Source organism: Drosophila nasuta, chromosome 3, assembly GCF_023558535.2.
Source record: "Drosophila nasuta strain 15112-1781.00 chromosome 3, ASM2355853v1, whole genome shotgun sequence".
NCBI classification, from domain to species: domain Eukaryota; kingdom Metazoa; phylum Arthropoda; class Insecta; order Diptera; family Drosophilidae; genus Drosophila; species Drosophila nasuta.
In genome coordinates, this window is record NC_083457.1 from 25673446 (window position 1) to 25693122 (window position 19677).

The following is a 19677-nucleotide window of genomic DNA, read 5'->3' on the forward strand; positions in this document are numbered from 1 at the left end:
CAAATGAAACAACAACAACAACAAAAAGCAAACCATCGACATCGACAGCGTTTGGCAAATGGGGCTACAAGTGTTTTGCCGCAGACAGGCGACTGTCTGCTTCTGTTGTATACTTCTGTGTGTATTTGTGTGTGTTTCTAAGTGTGTGTGTGTGTGTGTGTATGCGTCAAAAAGGAAACTCGGCAAATTACTACAAACAACACGGGAACAAAAAACACAAACCAGGCTTTCTGGCTGGCTTTGCTTGCCTTGCCTTGCCTTGCCTTGCCTGCATTACACATACATGAATGAACAAACAAAACAAGCAAAAATTGCAAAAAAAAAAAGATATACTTAAATGAACGAATACGTGATACCTCGCATTAATAATGTTAAAGATTATACTAAAATCATTTATATAGATTTTACTAACAAACTGCTTTGCTTGCGATGCGTATACATAATAAGCTCACGGAATATTAAATGCATTTAAATTTCCTCTACTAACTAGCCCCATTTAATGCACTGCGTATACTTAATATGACTATACTATTAGTCAGTATATTATATATTGCCGACGTTATATTTACTATAACTCCTTATACTTAATATGCCAAAGAACCACAATTAAACTGTGAAAGTGAACACAACTCTCAAAAGTTATTCCGTTTCATGATAATTTAACTTATATTACATTAAGGCACTACTAAATTAAAAAAAAAAATACATTTTTGATATACTTATGTCAAAAATTTATTCCTTATTTTAATTGGACAGCTGCACAGTCAAAATTACCCACTCTTTATATGCTTTCTAGTTACAGGATATTAGAAAGCATTGGGCTGCAGCATTTAAAGGCTGCAGTCTCGACGGTCGCAGCGACTAAGCCCCAAAAGGGGAAGCCAAATGGAAGCCACGCCCCCTTAAAATGCACATTAAACACACCTTGCATGAGTCATGCGTCAGTTGGGCTGTGTTGCTTTTGTTGTTGTTGTTGTTGCTGCTTCTGCCTGTCGCATTTTCAGTTCCATGCGCTCGCTCGACTTTATTATGGCCCAAAAGCAGCCTGGCAGGAAGGACAAGCTGAAGCAACCCTCTTAGCATATGTGTATGTGTGTGTGTGTATGTATTTGTATTGGTGTTTGCTGCACGCAAGCCGGCTTCTGTCGTCCCTCTCGATGTCTGTACGTCTGGTGCCTGTGGCAGCGTCGTTTATGGCGCAAACTTGTTTAATATAATGAACAGTGCGGCAGAGCCTTGCAGCCAGTGGCAGTCAGAAGGCAGCAGCCAGCAGCAGGCTGTAGTCTGTAGTCTGTGGCAAGCAGCACGTGAGTCAGCCTAACTGAGAAAAACCAACCCCTGTGGGGTTGCACTAGGAAAACAACCACCAAACACAACCAACAACAAACGCCTAGAGCAGCCTGTCTATCAGACTGTCTGTCTGCCTGTCTGTCCTTTCATTCGACAGGCAACAAAAACTGCATAAGACTCTCTCAATTTGTCCGAACTTTAATCAATATTTGAGTGCTCAGTACGTATGTATGTACATATGTTACGTTCTGTTTTAACTCATTAGCCAAGCACAAAACGAATTGCAAAATCTCATTCCCATTCATTAAATTGCAGAAAGTCGTCGGCTCAGTTGTCATGGCTTCTCTATATCGAATCGACTCGTCTCCTCTAATCAAGTGGTTTAACTTTAGTAAATATTTCAGCAAACAAGATCGTTGCTTGAGTATGCAACACACACTCTATAATTTTTTCATAAAGCACATTCCTCTTTACTTATCCAAAACGGCAATCGCATATATTTCCGACAGAGTTCAAATGGGTTATAATTATTGTGCTCCGTTCGTCTAGTTCGTCTGATTATGTCTAGTCCATGTGGCGCCGTCGCTTGTCTGCTTTATGGACATATCCTTTTGCCGTTCGTTGGTCAGTCGTTGTCTGCATTTGACTGCAATGAGTTTTTGCAGCTTTTGCTGCATTTTCAGCACAAATTTACATGAAAAGCAGCAAAGGAAATTGTCGGACAGAAAGGAAAGCATAATTGCCAGAGAGAGAGCACAATTTGAAAGGGAAATACAATTGACACGAGATATGAGATGACAAACAAAAAAAAAAAAAAAAAAAGTGGAAAAACAAAACTGAAAAACAAACAGTTCAAAGGCAAAAAACGAAATGGAGCTGACAATTGTCAGGAGATTGTCATTAAAAGGATGCCAAGGCAGCAGCAGCAGCAGCAGCAAAAGAACGTGAATGAAAGGGCAAAAGTTGTGCCAAGGCAGCAGCAAGCAACAAGACACTACAATTTTCAAGTAATCTGTTAAATTATAAGTTTCAGCATAAAACTGACAAAACTTTGCGTGTCTCTTTTGCCAACTGAAGAACAGAGTTGAAGGCGCCTCAAAATACCCTGTAAACAGTCAGCTTTAAATGGAGTTGAGTTGATTTTGTTCTTGGTTTCATTTTGCATTCATTCATTATTAAAATATCAGGCCACCTACCTAACTTGTTTGCCTGTTTAAAGGTGCAATCTTTCATTGCAATCGAGTTAACTTTAATCTTCGTTTTTAAGGTATACCTAGATCTTTATTCATTACTTTTTTCATGAAATATCTGCCAAGTTTCTACGAAATATCTGCGAGTCTCGCATACCCAACTGTCCAACTTGTTTGTCTGTTTATAGCTGCAATCTCATCAAAAGTTTTCGTACCTCGCATTCCCAGCCGATTCGATTTTAATCTGCCCATCAAAAATCATCATCAACTTTAAGCCTGACAAATCGCATAGCCAAATACCAAAAAAGACAAAAACATTTTGTGTCGTCGGCAAAGGCCACAAAATGTCCCACTAAATCGCTCATAATTGTTAATGGCAATAAATTCCAGGCGCAAAAGGGACTAAACTCTATTTATCTCTCTCTATCTGTCTGTCTGTCAACTGCCGCGTGCCACTTGCCACTTGCCACATGCCACATGCCGCAGGCCTGCTTACTTTTTGCTGCTTATCGCAAGAAACAGACAATAAAATGCGAGTTGAATATTTAGATGAGCTTACATGCTCAACTTTTATCAACGAGTTAAACTTTGGCTAATCGCATCAAAGCAATAAACATTCGACTAGTGTGCATGTGAGTGTGTGTGTGGGTGTTTTTATGTATGTATGTGTGTGTGATGCTGCATGCTTGGCAACACTCGCTCAGAATTCAATTCAATTTACCCAAATTGAAAATGTGGCGTCGACTGCATCGGCCGAACTTCCGTATTGATAGCAGCCGCAATACACAGCTGCGCACACACACACACACATATACTCCTACACACACACACACACAGTCACATAATTGTCAGTGTTGCCAACTGCGCGAAAAGCACGTTCGCTGACGGCTTAACAACTTATTTATGCTTAGCTATGCTACCCTACGCCATTGCTGATGTCGCTATTGCCTTTTTTACCCTCTAGTAAAAGAAAAAGCGGTTATAACGAACTTAGCATGAAATCTTTTTAACGATATTTAAATTTTTTGATAACTGGAACACTTTATCAGAATAATATATAAACTGGCTTTCTAAATCAAAGTGTTCAAAAAAAAGAGAAAAAAGCAAATAAAGCCCAATTTGTTTCTTTTTACACAATTACATCAAATTAATGAAAAAATACAACGAATAAGATCATATATTAAATAATTTAATATTTAAAGTAAATTTAGTTCACAGCATAACTTATTGATTGATTTATATTCAAAAATTATCAAAAATTGTCTCTTATTTTTTAAAGACTCATAATTTTGTATTTTAAAATTTAGAATTTCGTTTTTCCTCATAAGATTAAAATAAAAAAAAAAACGTGGAATAATATAATATACGATTTTAACAGACAATAAATTAATTTTTTTTTTATAATCCATTAAAAAACATGAACAAATATGTATTACTTTTTAATCTCTTGCTATATTAATAAATTTATTTATTAACGCTTTTAGATCTCTAAAAAAGGGGGAAAATGATATATTAATTATAATATTATCCATTTTGTAAGTCAGAAATATATTAATTTACGTCTTCATTCACTTTTACAAATTCTGAAAAATACTATTATTCTTAATCTCTTTAAGCTCATAAATTTGTATGTACATCTTGGGTTTCTTTCTTTATGTGCAGGGTATCTGCTAGTCGCATACAAATCTCTGTTGGTGCGTCCCTACTTGTTTGCACACGACGACCTTACATTTGGCTGCGACACGGCGTTGTCTGCCTGCGGATTCAACACTGAGTAGGAGGCTGAGGGCTAAAGGTTGAAGGATGGGGCAGGGGCAGAGGCAGAGGCAGCTGCTGGTGGTTGAATTGAAGGTGGTGCTCTTGTTATTCCTGCTGCTGCTGCTGTTGCTGTTGCTGATGGTGGTTGAGTGTTGATTCTTACGTTCGGCAATTTTTGTTGATTTTTCCCAGCCACATTGTGCGCGCTCGTCAAATATCATTTAAATTTAATTCCGCTTTTCAGACGAGCACGCTGCTCTTGCCGCAATTTCAGTCGCGCTGAGTTGCGTTGAGTTGAGTTGAGTTGAGTTGAGTTGAGTTCAGTTTGTTCAAGTTGTGTGGATCTATGGCTTTATCATATTCTAGGGCAGCTCAAATGAATTTATAATGAAGCGGACGTCAAGTTGTTGCTTTGATATTTTAGATATATGTGTATACTACATACACCATTTTCTATATATATACACAAAAGTGTCTGTTATATAAATCGTGGAGCATCGTTTCATCGAGCAACATTTTGTGGAATGCGCATAAAAAGCGAAAAGCGCGCTGTTATCTAATAAAAATAAATTGCAATATGAAACTATTTTGCACAGCACACAACCACACACATACAGTATACACACACACACACACACTGAGACAAAACTGAAAGACGCAACCAAAAAGCGCGCTACACAAAACAATGGCAAAAGCCCAGCGCCCAAAGCAACAGCAGACAAAAATAGAGAAACACACACACGCACACACACTTACACACTCAGGATAAATGGCCAAGTAACATGAGCAGCCAACTTACAGCCACTATATGTCCTCTTCCCCTCCTCCTCCTTCTACTCACTTGTGTTGTGTCTGCAGCATACAAATAGTTTGGCAATAAAGCGAACGCAGAGACTTTTATAGCTTGTGATATTCCAGTTTTGCCTGTTGTAACTGAAACCCTTACGTTGCCTTATTCCTTTCGCCGTATTAATGCGAAATCTATGTAAACAGTTCTACAAATGCGTGTCTATGTATGTGTGTGTGTGAGTCACACCTTCATGGCTAGGCAGCAGCAGCACTTTGATGTGCATTTCATGCGATAACGCTGACTGGCAGCCAAACAATCGGCATCATTATGATAATGACTTCAGGGGGCAGCAGACGAGTAGAGGAAGGAGAGGGGGAAGCTGAGAGGACAGAGAGTCAGCACAGTTGGCGACAAAAGAATTAGGAATACCAATCTCAAATACGAAAGCGAGGCACATACAAAAATCATAGCATACTTTCGAGCGCAGAAAGCAAAAGCCACAAAACAGGAAGAAAAAAACCTTTGATACGAATTGGGTCAACTGATAAGCGTGGCAGTTAGATAAATGCAAATGCTGATAAATTGCATGCAATTCATATGCCAAAAGAAGCGTGACTGACATGCAAAATTGTGATAAATTAGCCCATGCGTTGGGGGTGGTCTTTTAATAATAAAGCGAGGGTTGTAAACTACAAAATAGTAAAATACAATACAAGCATGTTAGCTGCGAAGGGTTGCAACTCGAACTGACGTCAAAGTCTGATAAGCAGCTGAAGCAACGGCAGCCAACTTGACGCCTGTCATGTCTGATAACCTGTCGAGCTCAGCTCTTGCTCTCTCTCAGTGTGTGAAGTAGGCGTGGCAGTGCACTCGATTGACTCATTAAGATGGCAAATTGCCTGGCATTGGGTCGGTCAACTTCATTAGGCCAATAAATAGTCGCAACAACAAGCTGTGCACTTTAATTATTAAATTTATACTCTAATTAAGCATAATTGCAGCTCTCTTTCTCCCCACCTCCTCCTGCCTCTCGTATCTTGCCTTGTCTATCTCTTTCTGTTTCTGTCTGTTTTATTTGTCTGGAATTGTAGTTTTAATCAAATGAATGCGAGGCGAGCATGTTGTGCGTTCAATTATGCAATCTGTTGCAAGTGTCGTTTGTTGCAGCTACGAAATTAAACAAGTGCCAGCAAGTCAAACAGCTGCTATTGCTCAACTAGCAGTTATTCTACAATTTGCATAAACGTGAAATGCAACTGGTTGCTCTTTATTAAATTTCGGAAATACCTATTTGACTTTTCAAATTAAGATCTTACTTTAAAAATTTTAATTTAAAAAGAATGGTTAAGATTAAAATTTAAGCTTTTTATAATTGTTTTTATAGTTGACTGTTTCTATTTAGTCTTGGAAATACCTTTAGTGTTATTAAAGGTGTTATTACATTTCAAAATACTTTCTTTAGCAGAATAGTTCAGCTAAACAAGTAAGAAAGCTAAATTCGCATGAAATTTAATGAAAGCAAAACAAAGCGGTATTTTAAAATAGATTAAATTAATATTCCACAAAAATACTAAAAAAAATATAGCCAGTGGTAATATTTGGTATATTGTCTTATTTGGTATAGTACTACATTGAAAACATACCATAGAGTACAAAACATACCATATCGTCAGATTGTTTAGCCGGTATAAAACCTATAGCTCGTTTTTTCAATTTTCTTCTTTTTAATTTGAGTATATAATATAGTACATTACTGTAAAAATGCCAAAAGTATATTTCTGATTAAAATTTATGCTTTTTAAATTCAATTTCATTTTGAAAATTCCTTTTTCTTTTTTAAAATTAATATTTTACATTAAAAATACTCTTGTAATAAGTATAGTTAAATTCAAAATGTCGCTTTTTTATATTAGTAATATTTATGTTTTAAACGCAATCAAAACTCGCTTTCGTTTCACTTTCAATTCCATTTAAAAATTGTTATAATAAAATATTACTTCTTCTAATCCCCTTCAGAAATGCAGCTGACATAATTTGTTTGATAAAAATTTAATATGTTCAATACGAACACATTCCCGCTGCCAAGTTAATAATAAATTAAAGAATTTAATACAAAAAATAAAGCCATATGCAAATTGTATAGCTGCCAGACACACAAACACACACAAATGTTGTATACGTTGTATGTTGTGTCTGTCTAATTAATGCAATTGAAGCAAATTGTGTTTGCGTTGAGCGAATAGCGAGGAGAGCAATCGAATCACTGGGCTGTCTGACTGTCTGACTATCTGACTGGTTGACTGCCTCATTAGCCAGAAGTGCCGCAAGCTGCCAGCTGCCTAATTGAATTAACATTAATGAGCAGCAGCTTAAACTATGGGGCAAACAGTTACTGCCATAGTTTGTGCCGCATCTCGGATTGCATCTTTATTGCATTGAAATTGTTAACACTTGACTGCTGACACAGTTCTCGACACACACACACACGCCCGCTCTCAGGTTAAAGCCCATGGCCATAGCTAGGCTGGCCTGATCTGGTCTGCCACACATCCTGTTCGTGCACTGACAGCTCAATAAATTTCCGGAAAATAAAAGATAGAAAAAAACAGTAGAGAGAGAGAGAGAAGTAAAAATGAAAACGAAGCTGTGACCCAGATAAAGGCAGCTCTAAAAGCCAAAAACATTTAGAATTTGCACTCGCACACAAATACATTTAGATATAGAAATAAGCTCGTATATATGTATAGCGACAGATACAGATATAAATGCTAGCATAGCTACATGTTCAGGTGTTGAATTAGCGAACAGTTTCACATATCCCAAAGTGCTCGCCAATTAACCAATTTTACACTGACAGATACATGCTCTATAGCTCTTACTCCATAACGTAGCTAACTGACTGAGTGACCATCACATTCGCGTTGCATTGGTTCGTTGCAGTTGCCACACTTGCCACCGATACAGTTATTAGCGCTTACTCCATGCGTATGGCATACTAATCAGTCGAATGATTTATTCGAGAGAGAGAGAGAGCTGCCAAATTTCATTCGTTCAATTCGTTCTCTTGATTGCGGCGACTCTTTCAATTAGCGAGCCAATTAAACTTTACAATTACAAGTGCCCAAAAATGCTGCAACTATAATCAGCACAAAAATGAAATACGTGCACTGTTATCCCAGCATTAACAAATAGCAATCAGTGCTGTTTGCTAAAGAGCTTGTAGTTGAAATTTAGCTGAAATAGTTTCAAATGATACCGCTTAGAATGGTTTATTGCGATGAAATTTACCATGAAATTCACAAGGATATCAAATGAAATAAATAAATTCAAAAAATTCATTAAACTACTTTTCCCAAATATATTTTCAAACGACATACACACGCTTGCTTGTACATATTTTCAACATTTTCAAATGTATTACATTCTATAATTGGATATAATTAATTAACGAGAAATACAATAACTAGCAAGACCATTGATCGCCATAATTATGTCAACAATAGCTCCGTCTTTTGTTAATAATTTTATTAAACTAACAAAGAAAAAAACACACATTTTATGCTTTAGTATAGAAGCCTGAAATCATTCCCAGTTTCCGTTCTACTTTGCTATGCAATACAAGAAAAAGCCGCTTAATTATTATATATTATGAACACAATTAATAATATATAACAATAAATACAATGTTGCCGCTATTGACAACTGAATTGCAGCTTATTGCAAATTAAGTGCACATTGATTAGCTATAAAACAGAACACATAAATCCAGCTATATTAGTCGAATAACACACACTTCAGTTATTGAAAGATACACTTTTTTTATATTTCATTCAAAGTTAACTTTATTATGAAATATTAGCTATAAAACAGAATATATAAATCTAGCTATTTCAGCCGAATAATTCACACATTATCTACTGAAATATACACTCTTTTATACCTAATTTTTAGTTAACTTTATTATACTATAAAACAGAATATATAAATCGTACTATTTGAGCTGAATAATTCAAACTTTAGCTATTGAAAGATGTACGTTTTGACTTAATTAAAGTTTAATTTACTGTGCTACACATAAATCAAACCATTTTAGTGGAATAACTCAGCTCTTAGTTATTGTAAAATATGTGCTTATTCTTCGCTTAAAGTTAACTCAATTGTTCTACATAAATCTAACTATGTCAGACTCCATATATGAAAAGAAATACCTTTCAAACTTCCGACATAATCAACTTTATAGTGCTGCATAAAGTTTGTCAATTAGTTCTACTATTTTCTCCCATCAAAGAACCAACTAATAACAGATGTAGTCATTGATTAGCAATCTTTGTCCGCACCCAAAATCCCGCACCTGTTACTCTACGTCAGCCAAAAAGCAAAAAGCGGGTACAAATCAGAATTTGATGGTTCTCACAAACAAATTGAAGGCAATCTCGAATTTCTTATTGGAAATTTGTTTTATTTTTTGGAGGGGAGAGAGAGCTACAAGCAGAGTTCATCAATCATATGCTAGTCGCCGCATGACATAACTGATCCAGCTGCGAATCGGGCTGCCAAGAGCTGCTGCTGAGCTGCTGCCACAAACAATCAAATAACCAAAAAATAACAAAAAATCAAAGATTGAGTAGTGTATAAGTTGGTATGCATCAATTAAGCTTTCATTCTAACATAACAATTTGGAGTTTGGCCCAAAATGAGAACCGGTTTTGGGTCGCATGTTATGAAAGACATTCAGAGCCAACGGCAGCCTACACAAATTACGACGAAGTATCTCAAAGATACACTCGTATTCGTATTCGTACTCGTACTCGCAGACAAACAGGGCTCACTCTGAAGTGTTTGCTTGGGTCAATTGACATCGATGTGGGCCGAGCAAATATCAAACTTTATTGTATACGATATCTGTATATATTGTATTTATAGGTATGTAAACATAAATATCAGACTTACCATTTATGCAGAGGCTGCCATGTGAATGGGCGAAACGTTGTCCTATTGGCCAACAGCTGTGTAAATAGAATGGAGAGAAGAGATGTGAGAACAATAGGAAAACCGGCTTAAACAAATGTATCTTGTATCTAGCCTATACATATACAATATAGAGTATACAATATCTAATTTAATAAATTTAACTTAACAAAGACCGTTGCTGATATTATGGGCTCACAGAATTGTGCATAAATCAGCGCGTGTCTGGCACGCAACGAGCCTAATCAGAGAGCCAACGACAACCAGAACGAGAACAACAACAACAACAAAGCAAACTTTGTCGCATTTTAATGTTAATTAATGAGCAGTGAGTATGCGTGTGTGTGTGAGCACAGAAACAAGTTATTAAAATGCGAATGAAAAAATGAAACCGGCCGGCTTGCGTTTTTCTTGACTGAGGTTAGTTAAGGTGAGTTGCCATTTCTCTGCCACACACATACACACAATGCGGCAAGTCATGTGGCAACCCTGCCTGGCTGTAAAATGTAACAACAGCCTCAAACAACAAACAAAAAATGCTAACAGCCGATCAAACAACATTTTGACAGGCAACCTGAGAAACCGGAAAATGCTGCAGCAGCACTTAAAACAAGAGATGATCTAAGCAGAAATATTTATTGTGAAAAAATAACCTTTAAGCAAGGATTTCCTGCACCTATTATTTATTATTATTTGTACTTATAATCTGCAAATATGTCTCTTTGAGATGCATACTTATTATCTGCAAATATGTATCTTTCAGATACATACTTATTATCTGCAAATATATATCTTTCGCTTGCAAAGAAAGCAACTAAAGGTAGTTGGATTATGAATCATGCTTGTTACATTTTTGGTTTGCTGTTGCATTTTAAACTTTTTAGCATAGTTTGCTTGCTTTTCGACTGCTTACTCCCACTTTTACAGGGTCGAACAATAAAAAAGAGAGCTGAGAGCACAGGAAATCTTAAAGTTCGTCTGCCAAATTGTGGCTGGTGCCAGGTGAAAACCGGCTTAGGCGACAGGTTGCCGCTGCAATTTACAATAAGTATTTGCCACATAACACTGCGTCCAAGCAGTTGCCGTTGTTGTTGCAGGGGCAGGTTATGACCAGGATAGCTGGCAAGGCGACAGCTGCAACTTGAGCAGCAGCAACGGCAGCAACTCATTTTCGTGGCCAACTACGCACAGAAACGTTGCTCCCGGCCAACATGTTGTGGCAAGAGAGGGAGAGAGAGAGAGAGCACAAGAGAAAGAGATTCAGAGAGAGAGAGAGAGAGAGAGAGAGCAGGCCACAACAAGTAGCAAACAGCATTAGGGAAGCTACAAAAGAAACAAAAAAAACCCGTTTTACAACAAATTTGCTGCTGCTACTTGCAGTCCAAACCAGCAGCAGCAACAACTCAGGCAACTTGCCACAAAACTCCAAGCCGCAGCAACAGCAGCAGCAACTCCAGTCGGAGACTCTCACAAAGCCAGAAACTGGACTTGCCTTCTGATTGGCGCGACATTCCAACTAGAAGAAAAATACACAGACTGAAGAACAAGAAGCAGTGAAACAAGAAAGAAGAAGAAGCTGAAGAAACTGTCTAAGAAGAGGAAGAGCAGGAGTTGGTATCTGGCAGTTTGAAGCAATTATGTTTTATGATTGCATGTGGCCCCAAAAAAATAAAACATGAAATGAAGTGAAATAAAATGAAATGAAATGAAATGAAATGAAATGAGCAGCTTCTGCAGCTCAGCTTCAACTAACTAAAACGCTCTGTGAATAATGTATCTGACAGATACAAGCTACAAGAGGCGCTGAAATATTTATGCAGATAGCGTGTAAATGCCGCAAATGCGCTCAACACTTGCCACTAAACACCAAAAACGCAGCCAAAAACACACACACACATACACAATGAGCTATGGCGCTCACTGTGAGATACATTTGTATCTTGTAGGGATACATTGGATTTATTTTGCTTTGTCTTTTCATTTCGAGTCTTTTTGTTTCGTCTTCTGTCTTCTGTCTTCCTCTTTACACTCTCTCACACACATGTGCTGTTGTCTGTGTCTGTTGTTGTTTTCCACACGTTTTAATGTGACTTTTATTGTGTTGCTTGCTTTGTTGTCTCATTTCGTATTCAAGTTTGTCTGTTTGCCTTCGCTTTGAACCTGGCGAACTGAACTTTAGCTAACCCAAAGTGTAAATACAACCAGCAAAGATACAATTCTCAGTTCTCAGTTCTCAGTTTTTTTTTCCTCGACTTTTTTTCTTATGTTTATTTCTTTTTTTTTCTCTCTTAAATGTTTCTTAAGTTTAGGCCGCAACTAATTGGCCTCTGGTTCTTTTGGCTTTAGCTTCGGCCTCGGCTTTTATGTGTTTAGGATTAGTTGTCAAATTTAATTAGAGCCTCTCGAAGCCCTATCGAAGCAACAGTTAGCTTAACCGACCAAATCTAGACCAAAGCACCAAGTGTTTACACTGAAGAAAGACACAAAAGTTGCACGATTTAGCTAAGAAATACTGTTAAAGGTGATTTGAAAGACGGAAATACTGAGAACTTAATCTGCTCTGCTAGAAATTGTCTCTGTCATTACCTAATCTATTTATTTATTTTTACAAATACGTTTTACAAGTATTCTAATAATACCCAGAATTGAATCTGATGACGAATTATTGATAATATTCACGAAACTTTTGAATTATTACTTGAGATTAAGATTGGCAATCTGATTGTAAGGTGAGATTATCACTGCTAACATTAATATATTTATTTGAATCTTTAGTATTTAAAAGTTTACTAATAACAATAAAAGAAGCAATAGAAATGAGAGCTATAAAAACTAAGAAATTATCTCATAAATCATATTTAACTTTTTCAAATATTCTAGAAATAGTCGAATAATTCCATTTAAATATATGTACATGTTTGACATAATTATGATTTTATTCCTTATAAGAAGTTAAGGAAAGGGTAAACTACAAAAACTTAAACCAATACATAACAGAATAATGTCAAAAGTCAGCTGGAATGAATTTTTGACATTTTAAATTACAATCTACTAGAAAAGTTGTGCGGTTTCTCTATCAACCCCCAAAAGTAGCGAGTGCTGCACCGCTTCCTTTGTCAGCCACACTTTCAGCCGTCAACTGAATTGCAATTCTGTGGCATAATAAAACTGTCAGAATTTCTAGTTTGTGCTCCACATACAATATGCGTTCCCAATTTGAGTCTGAACTCTGTTTGTTTTTCTAGGCCAAAATGTGCAGCATCCGAAATTATTAACAATAATCGTTGTTGTTGTTGTTGTTGTTGTTGAGCAACAAAATGTCATGTGCCGGCGTCGAGCCTGCAACAACATGGCGCCCACAACCACAAGCTCAGACACACACACACACCCACACCAACACAAACACGTACAGGGAGAGAGACACGCACAAACATACACAGACAGGTTAATGGTGGAAACTTACGAGCTTTTGTTTGCTTTTGTTTGTATTTTAACGCGCGCCGCTGTGAATAATCCGCTTTAGAGATCAACAACGACAATAAGAAGAAGAACTACAATAACGATAGGTTGCTGCCATAAAAACTGTGCAAACTGCGAACATTTTTCATATTAAATTTATGATTTTTATGGCATTTAAATTGCGGCGAACACAGCACAAATATTTACGTACATATGTGTATATGTATTTGTATGTATGATTATAATTTTGTAATATTTCTCTCTTTTCTCTTATTCGTTTCACTTTGCACTATTAATTTCTTGCTGTAAATGAACACACAATAAATATTTTGCATTTAAGCCGCTGCGATTATTTTACATTTTCCAATCATTTCTCTTTTGTTGCGTTTTTGCCAAGCCGAAAAGCCAACGCACTTTTCCAACTTGATTTTTAACGTTCGCCACACAAAGCAAAGTCGTAAAAGCCAAACGCAAAAGCAAAAAAAGACAAACACAAAGACAAAGGCAAAAACGTGCAATTATTTGCAGGCTGCGACGCGACGCAGCAGCGCGCTAAAATTCACAGCGTCGCCGACACTGAAACCGGTAATTTGAACGTCGGCGTCGCTGCTCTTTTTTCTCTCCTGTCGCTCTGCCACTGACCAAGAAATGCTACTGCCTGCTGCTGCGTCTGGTGTTGTTGTTGTGTTTGCTTTGCATTTGCAATTGGTTTTTGCTTTTGTTTTCGTTTTCTGCCTTTGCTAAGAGCGCGCGCACGCGTACCGTATGCAGTCGATAGAGGGCGCCTTTTGTTATGCGCTCGCACATCCGAACGGCTCGAAGTCACAACGTAAACTAACGAAACGTAAGACAGCTGCTGAAGACAACCACCACAAAATACGCACCATGGTGAGTATGGCGTATGGTGAAAACGTAACGTTAAATGTTGCAGCAACGTAAGCGAAGTACTCTTAAGCAGCAGCGCTCTCACAGCTCAGCAGGCTGTGTTTATTGTTTACAATGTTGTACAATGCTGTTTAAATTATGTACAAAAATAAAATTAACTTAATAGTTATTAATTTATATTAACTGCCTAAGTTACTCGCTAATGTATGTAGTTAAACAAAACGTTGCTAAGGATGCTATGTTGCACAATATTATTGCTCATCACATGCTGGCTTAGCAACATTTCGTATAATTAAGTTAAGTTAATTAATTCATCTAATAAATTTTCAACAAATTTTTACAATTGTTGATTTATTTAATAATCATCACTACATCACACAATTGAACAAAGTCTAGCAACATTGTTGCTAGCAACATGCTGGCTTATCAACATTTTTGGGGTTTCATCAAACTTAAAATATTTTGTCCCCAACAATTGTTGCATTATTTAATAATAATCACTCGTATTGATTACAGTTACAAAACCACATTAGGCACACATTTACTTTTGGGGAAAAATGTATTGCGAAGCTATTTGGGGACTCATCTGTCAACCCACAAAACGAGAATTGATGTTTGATTAAATTTCAATTTGCCTAATTATTCAAATTAACTAATGCTATTTTAGTTTGAGCCTAGTTTGGCTATGCAAACTAGCTCAATGATTGTGCAGCACGTGGCACACACACACTCACACACATACACACACTCACAAGTTGCCTGCTGACCAGAAATACAACGTTTTGGCAGCAAACAGGGCCAACAAATTGCATGTGTTACTGTAAACACGTACGGACAACACAAGGGCCTAAAGGATCACAAACACACACACACACTTAGACACACACATGTATGCGCTCACGTGTGCTAAATTTATAGATTACTCTGCTGTGTTGTGCGGGTCAAGAAAGTGTTTGGCCAACAAGCGGGAAGGAAACAAGAAGGGGAATGAAGCTGGCTTAGGTAGCAGCCAAATAGGTAACAGTTGTTGTTGTTGCTGGCTCAGTTGTTGTCCTTGCGGTTTATCTATGTTCGTTGTTGTGCTCGATTGTGTGTATGTGTGTGTGAGTGTGTGTGTGTGTGTGTGTGTATGTGTGTGTGTGTTTGTGTGTGGTTGCGCTGCCTGCTTGCAATTGACATTGGCCTCTTACGTTTGATTAATTGCATTCAGTTTCGGCTTCCAACTCATTGATTTAGAATAATTTAACAGCTTCTTGTGTTTTACCTCTTTTCACTCATTCCCCTCCCCGCCCCTTTGCCCTTAACTCCGCTCTCACAGCTTCGGCCATTTGTCTTTTTGTGCTAATAAATTCGTGTATTGACTTTCCCCTTGTCATGTTGTTTATCAAATGCCAAATGGCTTTCCAATTACTTAGCGTTGACATTAAACAAATGCAACAAATAAGCTGCTTAGCCACATAACATATCAACACTGCACCCCAAGTCCAACTGCAAATTACAAACTATCGCCACCTGCTAAAATAAAGAAAGAGAAAGGGATACCGAATAAAGTGTATATGCAGCAAAAGTTTTTTAGTGTCGCACAATAAACTTCATAAGCTTATGAAAGCTGCAAACTAAATTAATATAGTACCTTTCGATATTTTAAGATATTCTAATATTTTTAAGATGGCTGCAAGCATCTAGAAACTTTTCAAGAAAAGTATAATAATTCTTAAGAATAAAAAATTATCTAAAGCTCAAGCAACATTTTAAAAGTTTATACATATTTGTTACGTTTTATTTAAAATTCAAATATTTTCATAATTTTCAATATTTTTAAATTTAAATATTCTGAGTCTTAAAATTTTCTTGTATTTTTATTAAAATATTCAAATAATTTTAATATTTTCATTATATATTTTATAATAATAATATTGAATATTTTAAATAAAAAATATTATACTTTACAATATTCAAGTTTAGTTAAAGTTTACATAAACTGAAAGTACATAAGAAAATCACTTAATAGCTAAGACAATAAAAACTGTTAATGGTAATTACATTTTATAAGCTTCTTTAAGCTATATAAATATGAATAAACTTGTTTTTCTTTTAAGAATTGTAAGAACTAACACAGAATCTTTCTATAAATTGTATTTTAAAAAGAATTAAGACTTTACTCAAAGGCTTGCAAACTGAAGCTTTGTAGTCAACTACAATTTAAATGAAAATCCGGCAAAACAGAAACTTGACTGCGCATATTTGAAGCAATATACTAAAAGCTTTTCGCTGCCAATAATCCTATAGCTAAGGCGACGCTTTCAGCCAGTGTCATTGCAGATGAAACATCAATGCTCTGGCCAAAAGCTCTAGCCGAATTGGTTGTCATTGCATTTGGTTTATGCAAGCGGTGACTGGCGGCGAAATAAATTCCATGCGACTACACTGAGACACAAAGAGATAGGGAAAGACACAGAGAGCAAACGAGAGTGTGATGGAGAGGAGATGGAGGGTGAAGAAAAGAAAGAGGAAAGTAGCTTGGCAACCGCTTGAGTGCAGCTCAATGGCCTGGCACACATAACTCAATACGAGATGGGGCAAAAGGAATAGTTGCAGGCAAGCAAGCAGGCAGAGAGGCGGAAAGCAACAGCGACGGAGGCAACTTCTGCTTTCTATGCAAATAGTGTTTCCAAAGGATACGCAGGATATGCATAAATAGTTGTACACAGCAATCGAGGAACTCGAATTAAACCAACTTCAACTTGCAGCCCGAAACGACGACAGATAATGCAATGCACCTATCCTTAAAACAAAGCAAGATGAGAAGAGAACAAGAGTAGGAGCTGCTGCTCCATTTCTCGTTGCTGCTTTTTTTTGTGAACTGCCACGAGGGTAATTTAAAAATCCATTTGTGTTTTGAGATTTTGCCAGCGAAGGTTGCCGCCGTCCCATTGTCCCACGTCTGGGCGCTGGGCAACAATTGCGGTGACACCAAAAAAACAAAAAAATGAAATAAATAAAAAGAGGAAGCCAAAAAAAAAAATAAAAATGAAAATAAAAATAGAACGGAAAATAAAACTAACGAGAAATGGAAATTGGCGCGAGCGCGAACGTTGACTAAATGTGGCGAAAAGAGGAGTTGAGTACGAGGGGGTGGGGGGAAAGAGGAGTGGCGGGGAGTTAGCTGCCCCAGCTGCCTCAGTTGCCCGACTTGACTGCGTGACACAATTTCAATTTGCATTGACAGCATGAATTATAGCAAATAATCCTGGAGCCAAAATGCGATTTTAGTGGAGCTTCTGTTCGCGCTCCTCGTCTCGAGCTCCTCCTCCCTTATATTTTTGGACCTTAGCCTCCCGCTGTTATTGATATGGAAATGACTGGCTGTCCTGGTCAAAGTAAAAAATGTCGTAAAATCAACTAATATATTCACTGCGCAGCGAAAAAAACCAAATTTTCATTTCAGGCGTTTGGCCAAATGAATGAAGCGCTTAAAAGTATGCTTTGAATTGCATCCAGAAAGAAGCTTAAATATTATTACAATTATTATTTAAATTGCCAGCAAGTCAGACACTTTTATTGCCAGACTTTTCTGTGCCTTTGCCACTGTTTCGCTTTTGAGTTACTTTATCCTCCCGACACTCGTTGGTTCACTTCCACTTGTTCCGCGTGCAAGATATTCTATTTTGCACAATTCTTTTTCATCTTATTTAAATTGCCAGCAAGGCAGACACTTTTGTGTCAGACATTATTACAATTACTATTGCCTTCACTACATTTGATATTTCAATTCCATGAGTTCCTCGCGCAACACTTTCCATGTTATTTTCAAAGTTCCCTTTTATGTTTGCCAGAGAATCTGACAATTTTAAGTCTAATATTTTAATTCTCAGACCATTGTCACTGTTTCGTTTCAGTTATTTTAACATCCCAACACAGTTTGATTAAATTCTACTTATTCCTCGCATAATTGATTAAATTTTCACAGTTACATTTCATATTATTTAAATGACAAATAAGTTAAGATCTATTTTAAGTCAGATATTTGATTTAGTTCCATTACCACACACTTCCACTTAACTTCGAGATCCCAGAAGATTTTTCCAATTCCGATGTTTCACTTTCATTCATTCTATTTGTAATTCTTAGCTACATATGAGTTATTTTTTTCATTCACAGTTTTTCCAATGCATACAGCTGTCCCTTCATTTATTGTTTATTCGAATCGTGTTTTATTTTCATAAAATTTCAGTGCTCTACTTCTATCCATTCTAATTGACATTTTCTTATTTGTATTCACAGTATTTCAACTGCACATCATACTGTTGTTTCACTTCCACTCGTTCCAGTTGTAAGTTTCACAACTGCATGAATTCGCTGATTCATTTCCACACGTTCCAGTTGTAAGTTTCACAACTGCATGAATTATATGATTCATTTCCATTTGTTCCTGTTGTTATACTCCCCTCTGCAATTAATTTCTGTGCTTATGCACTTACAGTATTCCAATTGCACGCCATTTACATACGTCTCGCCTTTCGCCCACTGTTCATCTGTGCCACGACACGTAATTAATTAAAATTAATTATTTGCCACCTCATTATGCATATTGCAGCATAACCACTCTAACTCAAATATTGCTCCGCCCCTCCGCTGCTGCTCATTGCAACTTTGGCCAAGTTTTGAAACACTTTTTTAGTTGGTTTTTGTGCTTTGGCCACTTTAAGTGGCGCTGAGTTGATAAAAAATGCATGGGCGGGTGCATTACGCGCTACTTCCGTTACACGGCAATAACAAGATGAAGTAGAAGGCGAAGGTGTAGAAGAAGAAGAAGAAGAAGTCGTGGTGTGCAGCAGCTGCGAGTTGCAAGTTGCAACTAAAATTCAGCTCATTAGCCACCGTTGCGAGCGCTGCACTTCGAACTGTTTGTGCGTTGGGGCGTGCTTAAGTGGGCGTGGCAACAAACACAAACATGGCCGCAGCACAGCGAAGCGAACAGAACTATGTCAAAAACTTTAAAAATATTTGCAACACGCGGCGGCAGAAGAAGAAGAAGAAGAAGGAGAAAAAGAAGTCTCAAGTCTGAGGCAAAAGAAGCAGCCAAGTTGCCGCTAGTCATCATCAGCAGAGCGTTAAAAGGTTTCTCTGTGGTTGTGTGTGTATGAGTGTGTGTGTGTGTGTTTTGGCCAGCAGGTGTGAAATATGCTTTAAAAGTTTGCCCGTTGTAAATAATATGCAAATTACGTTGAAAACGACAAATATACGAGTATCCGTGCGGTAAATCATGCAAAAAACAAAGTTGCTGACGACAGCTCGCATTTCGTTGTGCACGAAGAGAACCAGAGAGACAGAGAG

General features: G+C 37.2%; 1 protein-coding gene across 3 annotated transcripts in view; it reads right to left on the minus strand.

Moving 5' to 3' along the window:
• The window catches only part of LOC132788511 (protocadherin-like wing polarity protein stan), a 63977-nt gene extending 49700 nt beyond the window's left edge, over window positions 1–14277 (minus strand). For 2 of the 3 annotated variants that reach the window (XM_060795963.1, XM_060795965.1), the window contains exons 1-3: window positions 14218–14277; window positions 13460–13758; window positions 9979–10034 (exon numbers count right to left, since the gene is read on the minus strand). The gene's annotated coding sequence lies outside the window, so the exon portion shown is untranslated. Of the gene's footprint in view, window positions 1–9978; window positions 10035–13459; window positions 13946–14217 lie in introns of those variants that run through there. The other variant, XM_060795966.1, reaches the window with a different exon arrangement.
• Between the last annotated feature and the right edge of the window lie 5400 nt (window positions 14278–19677).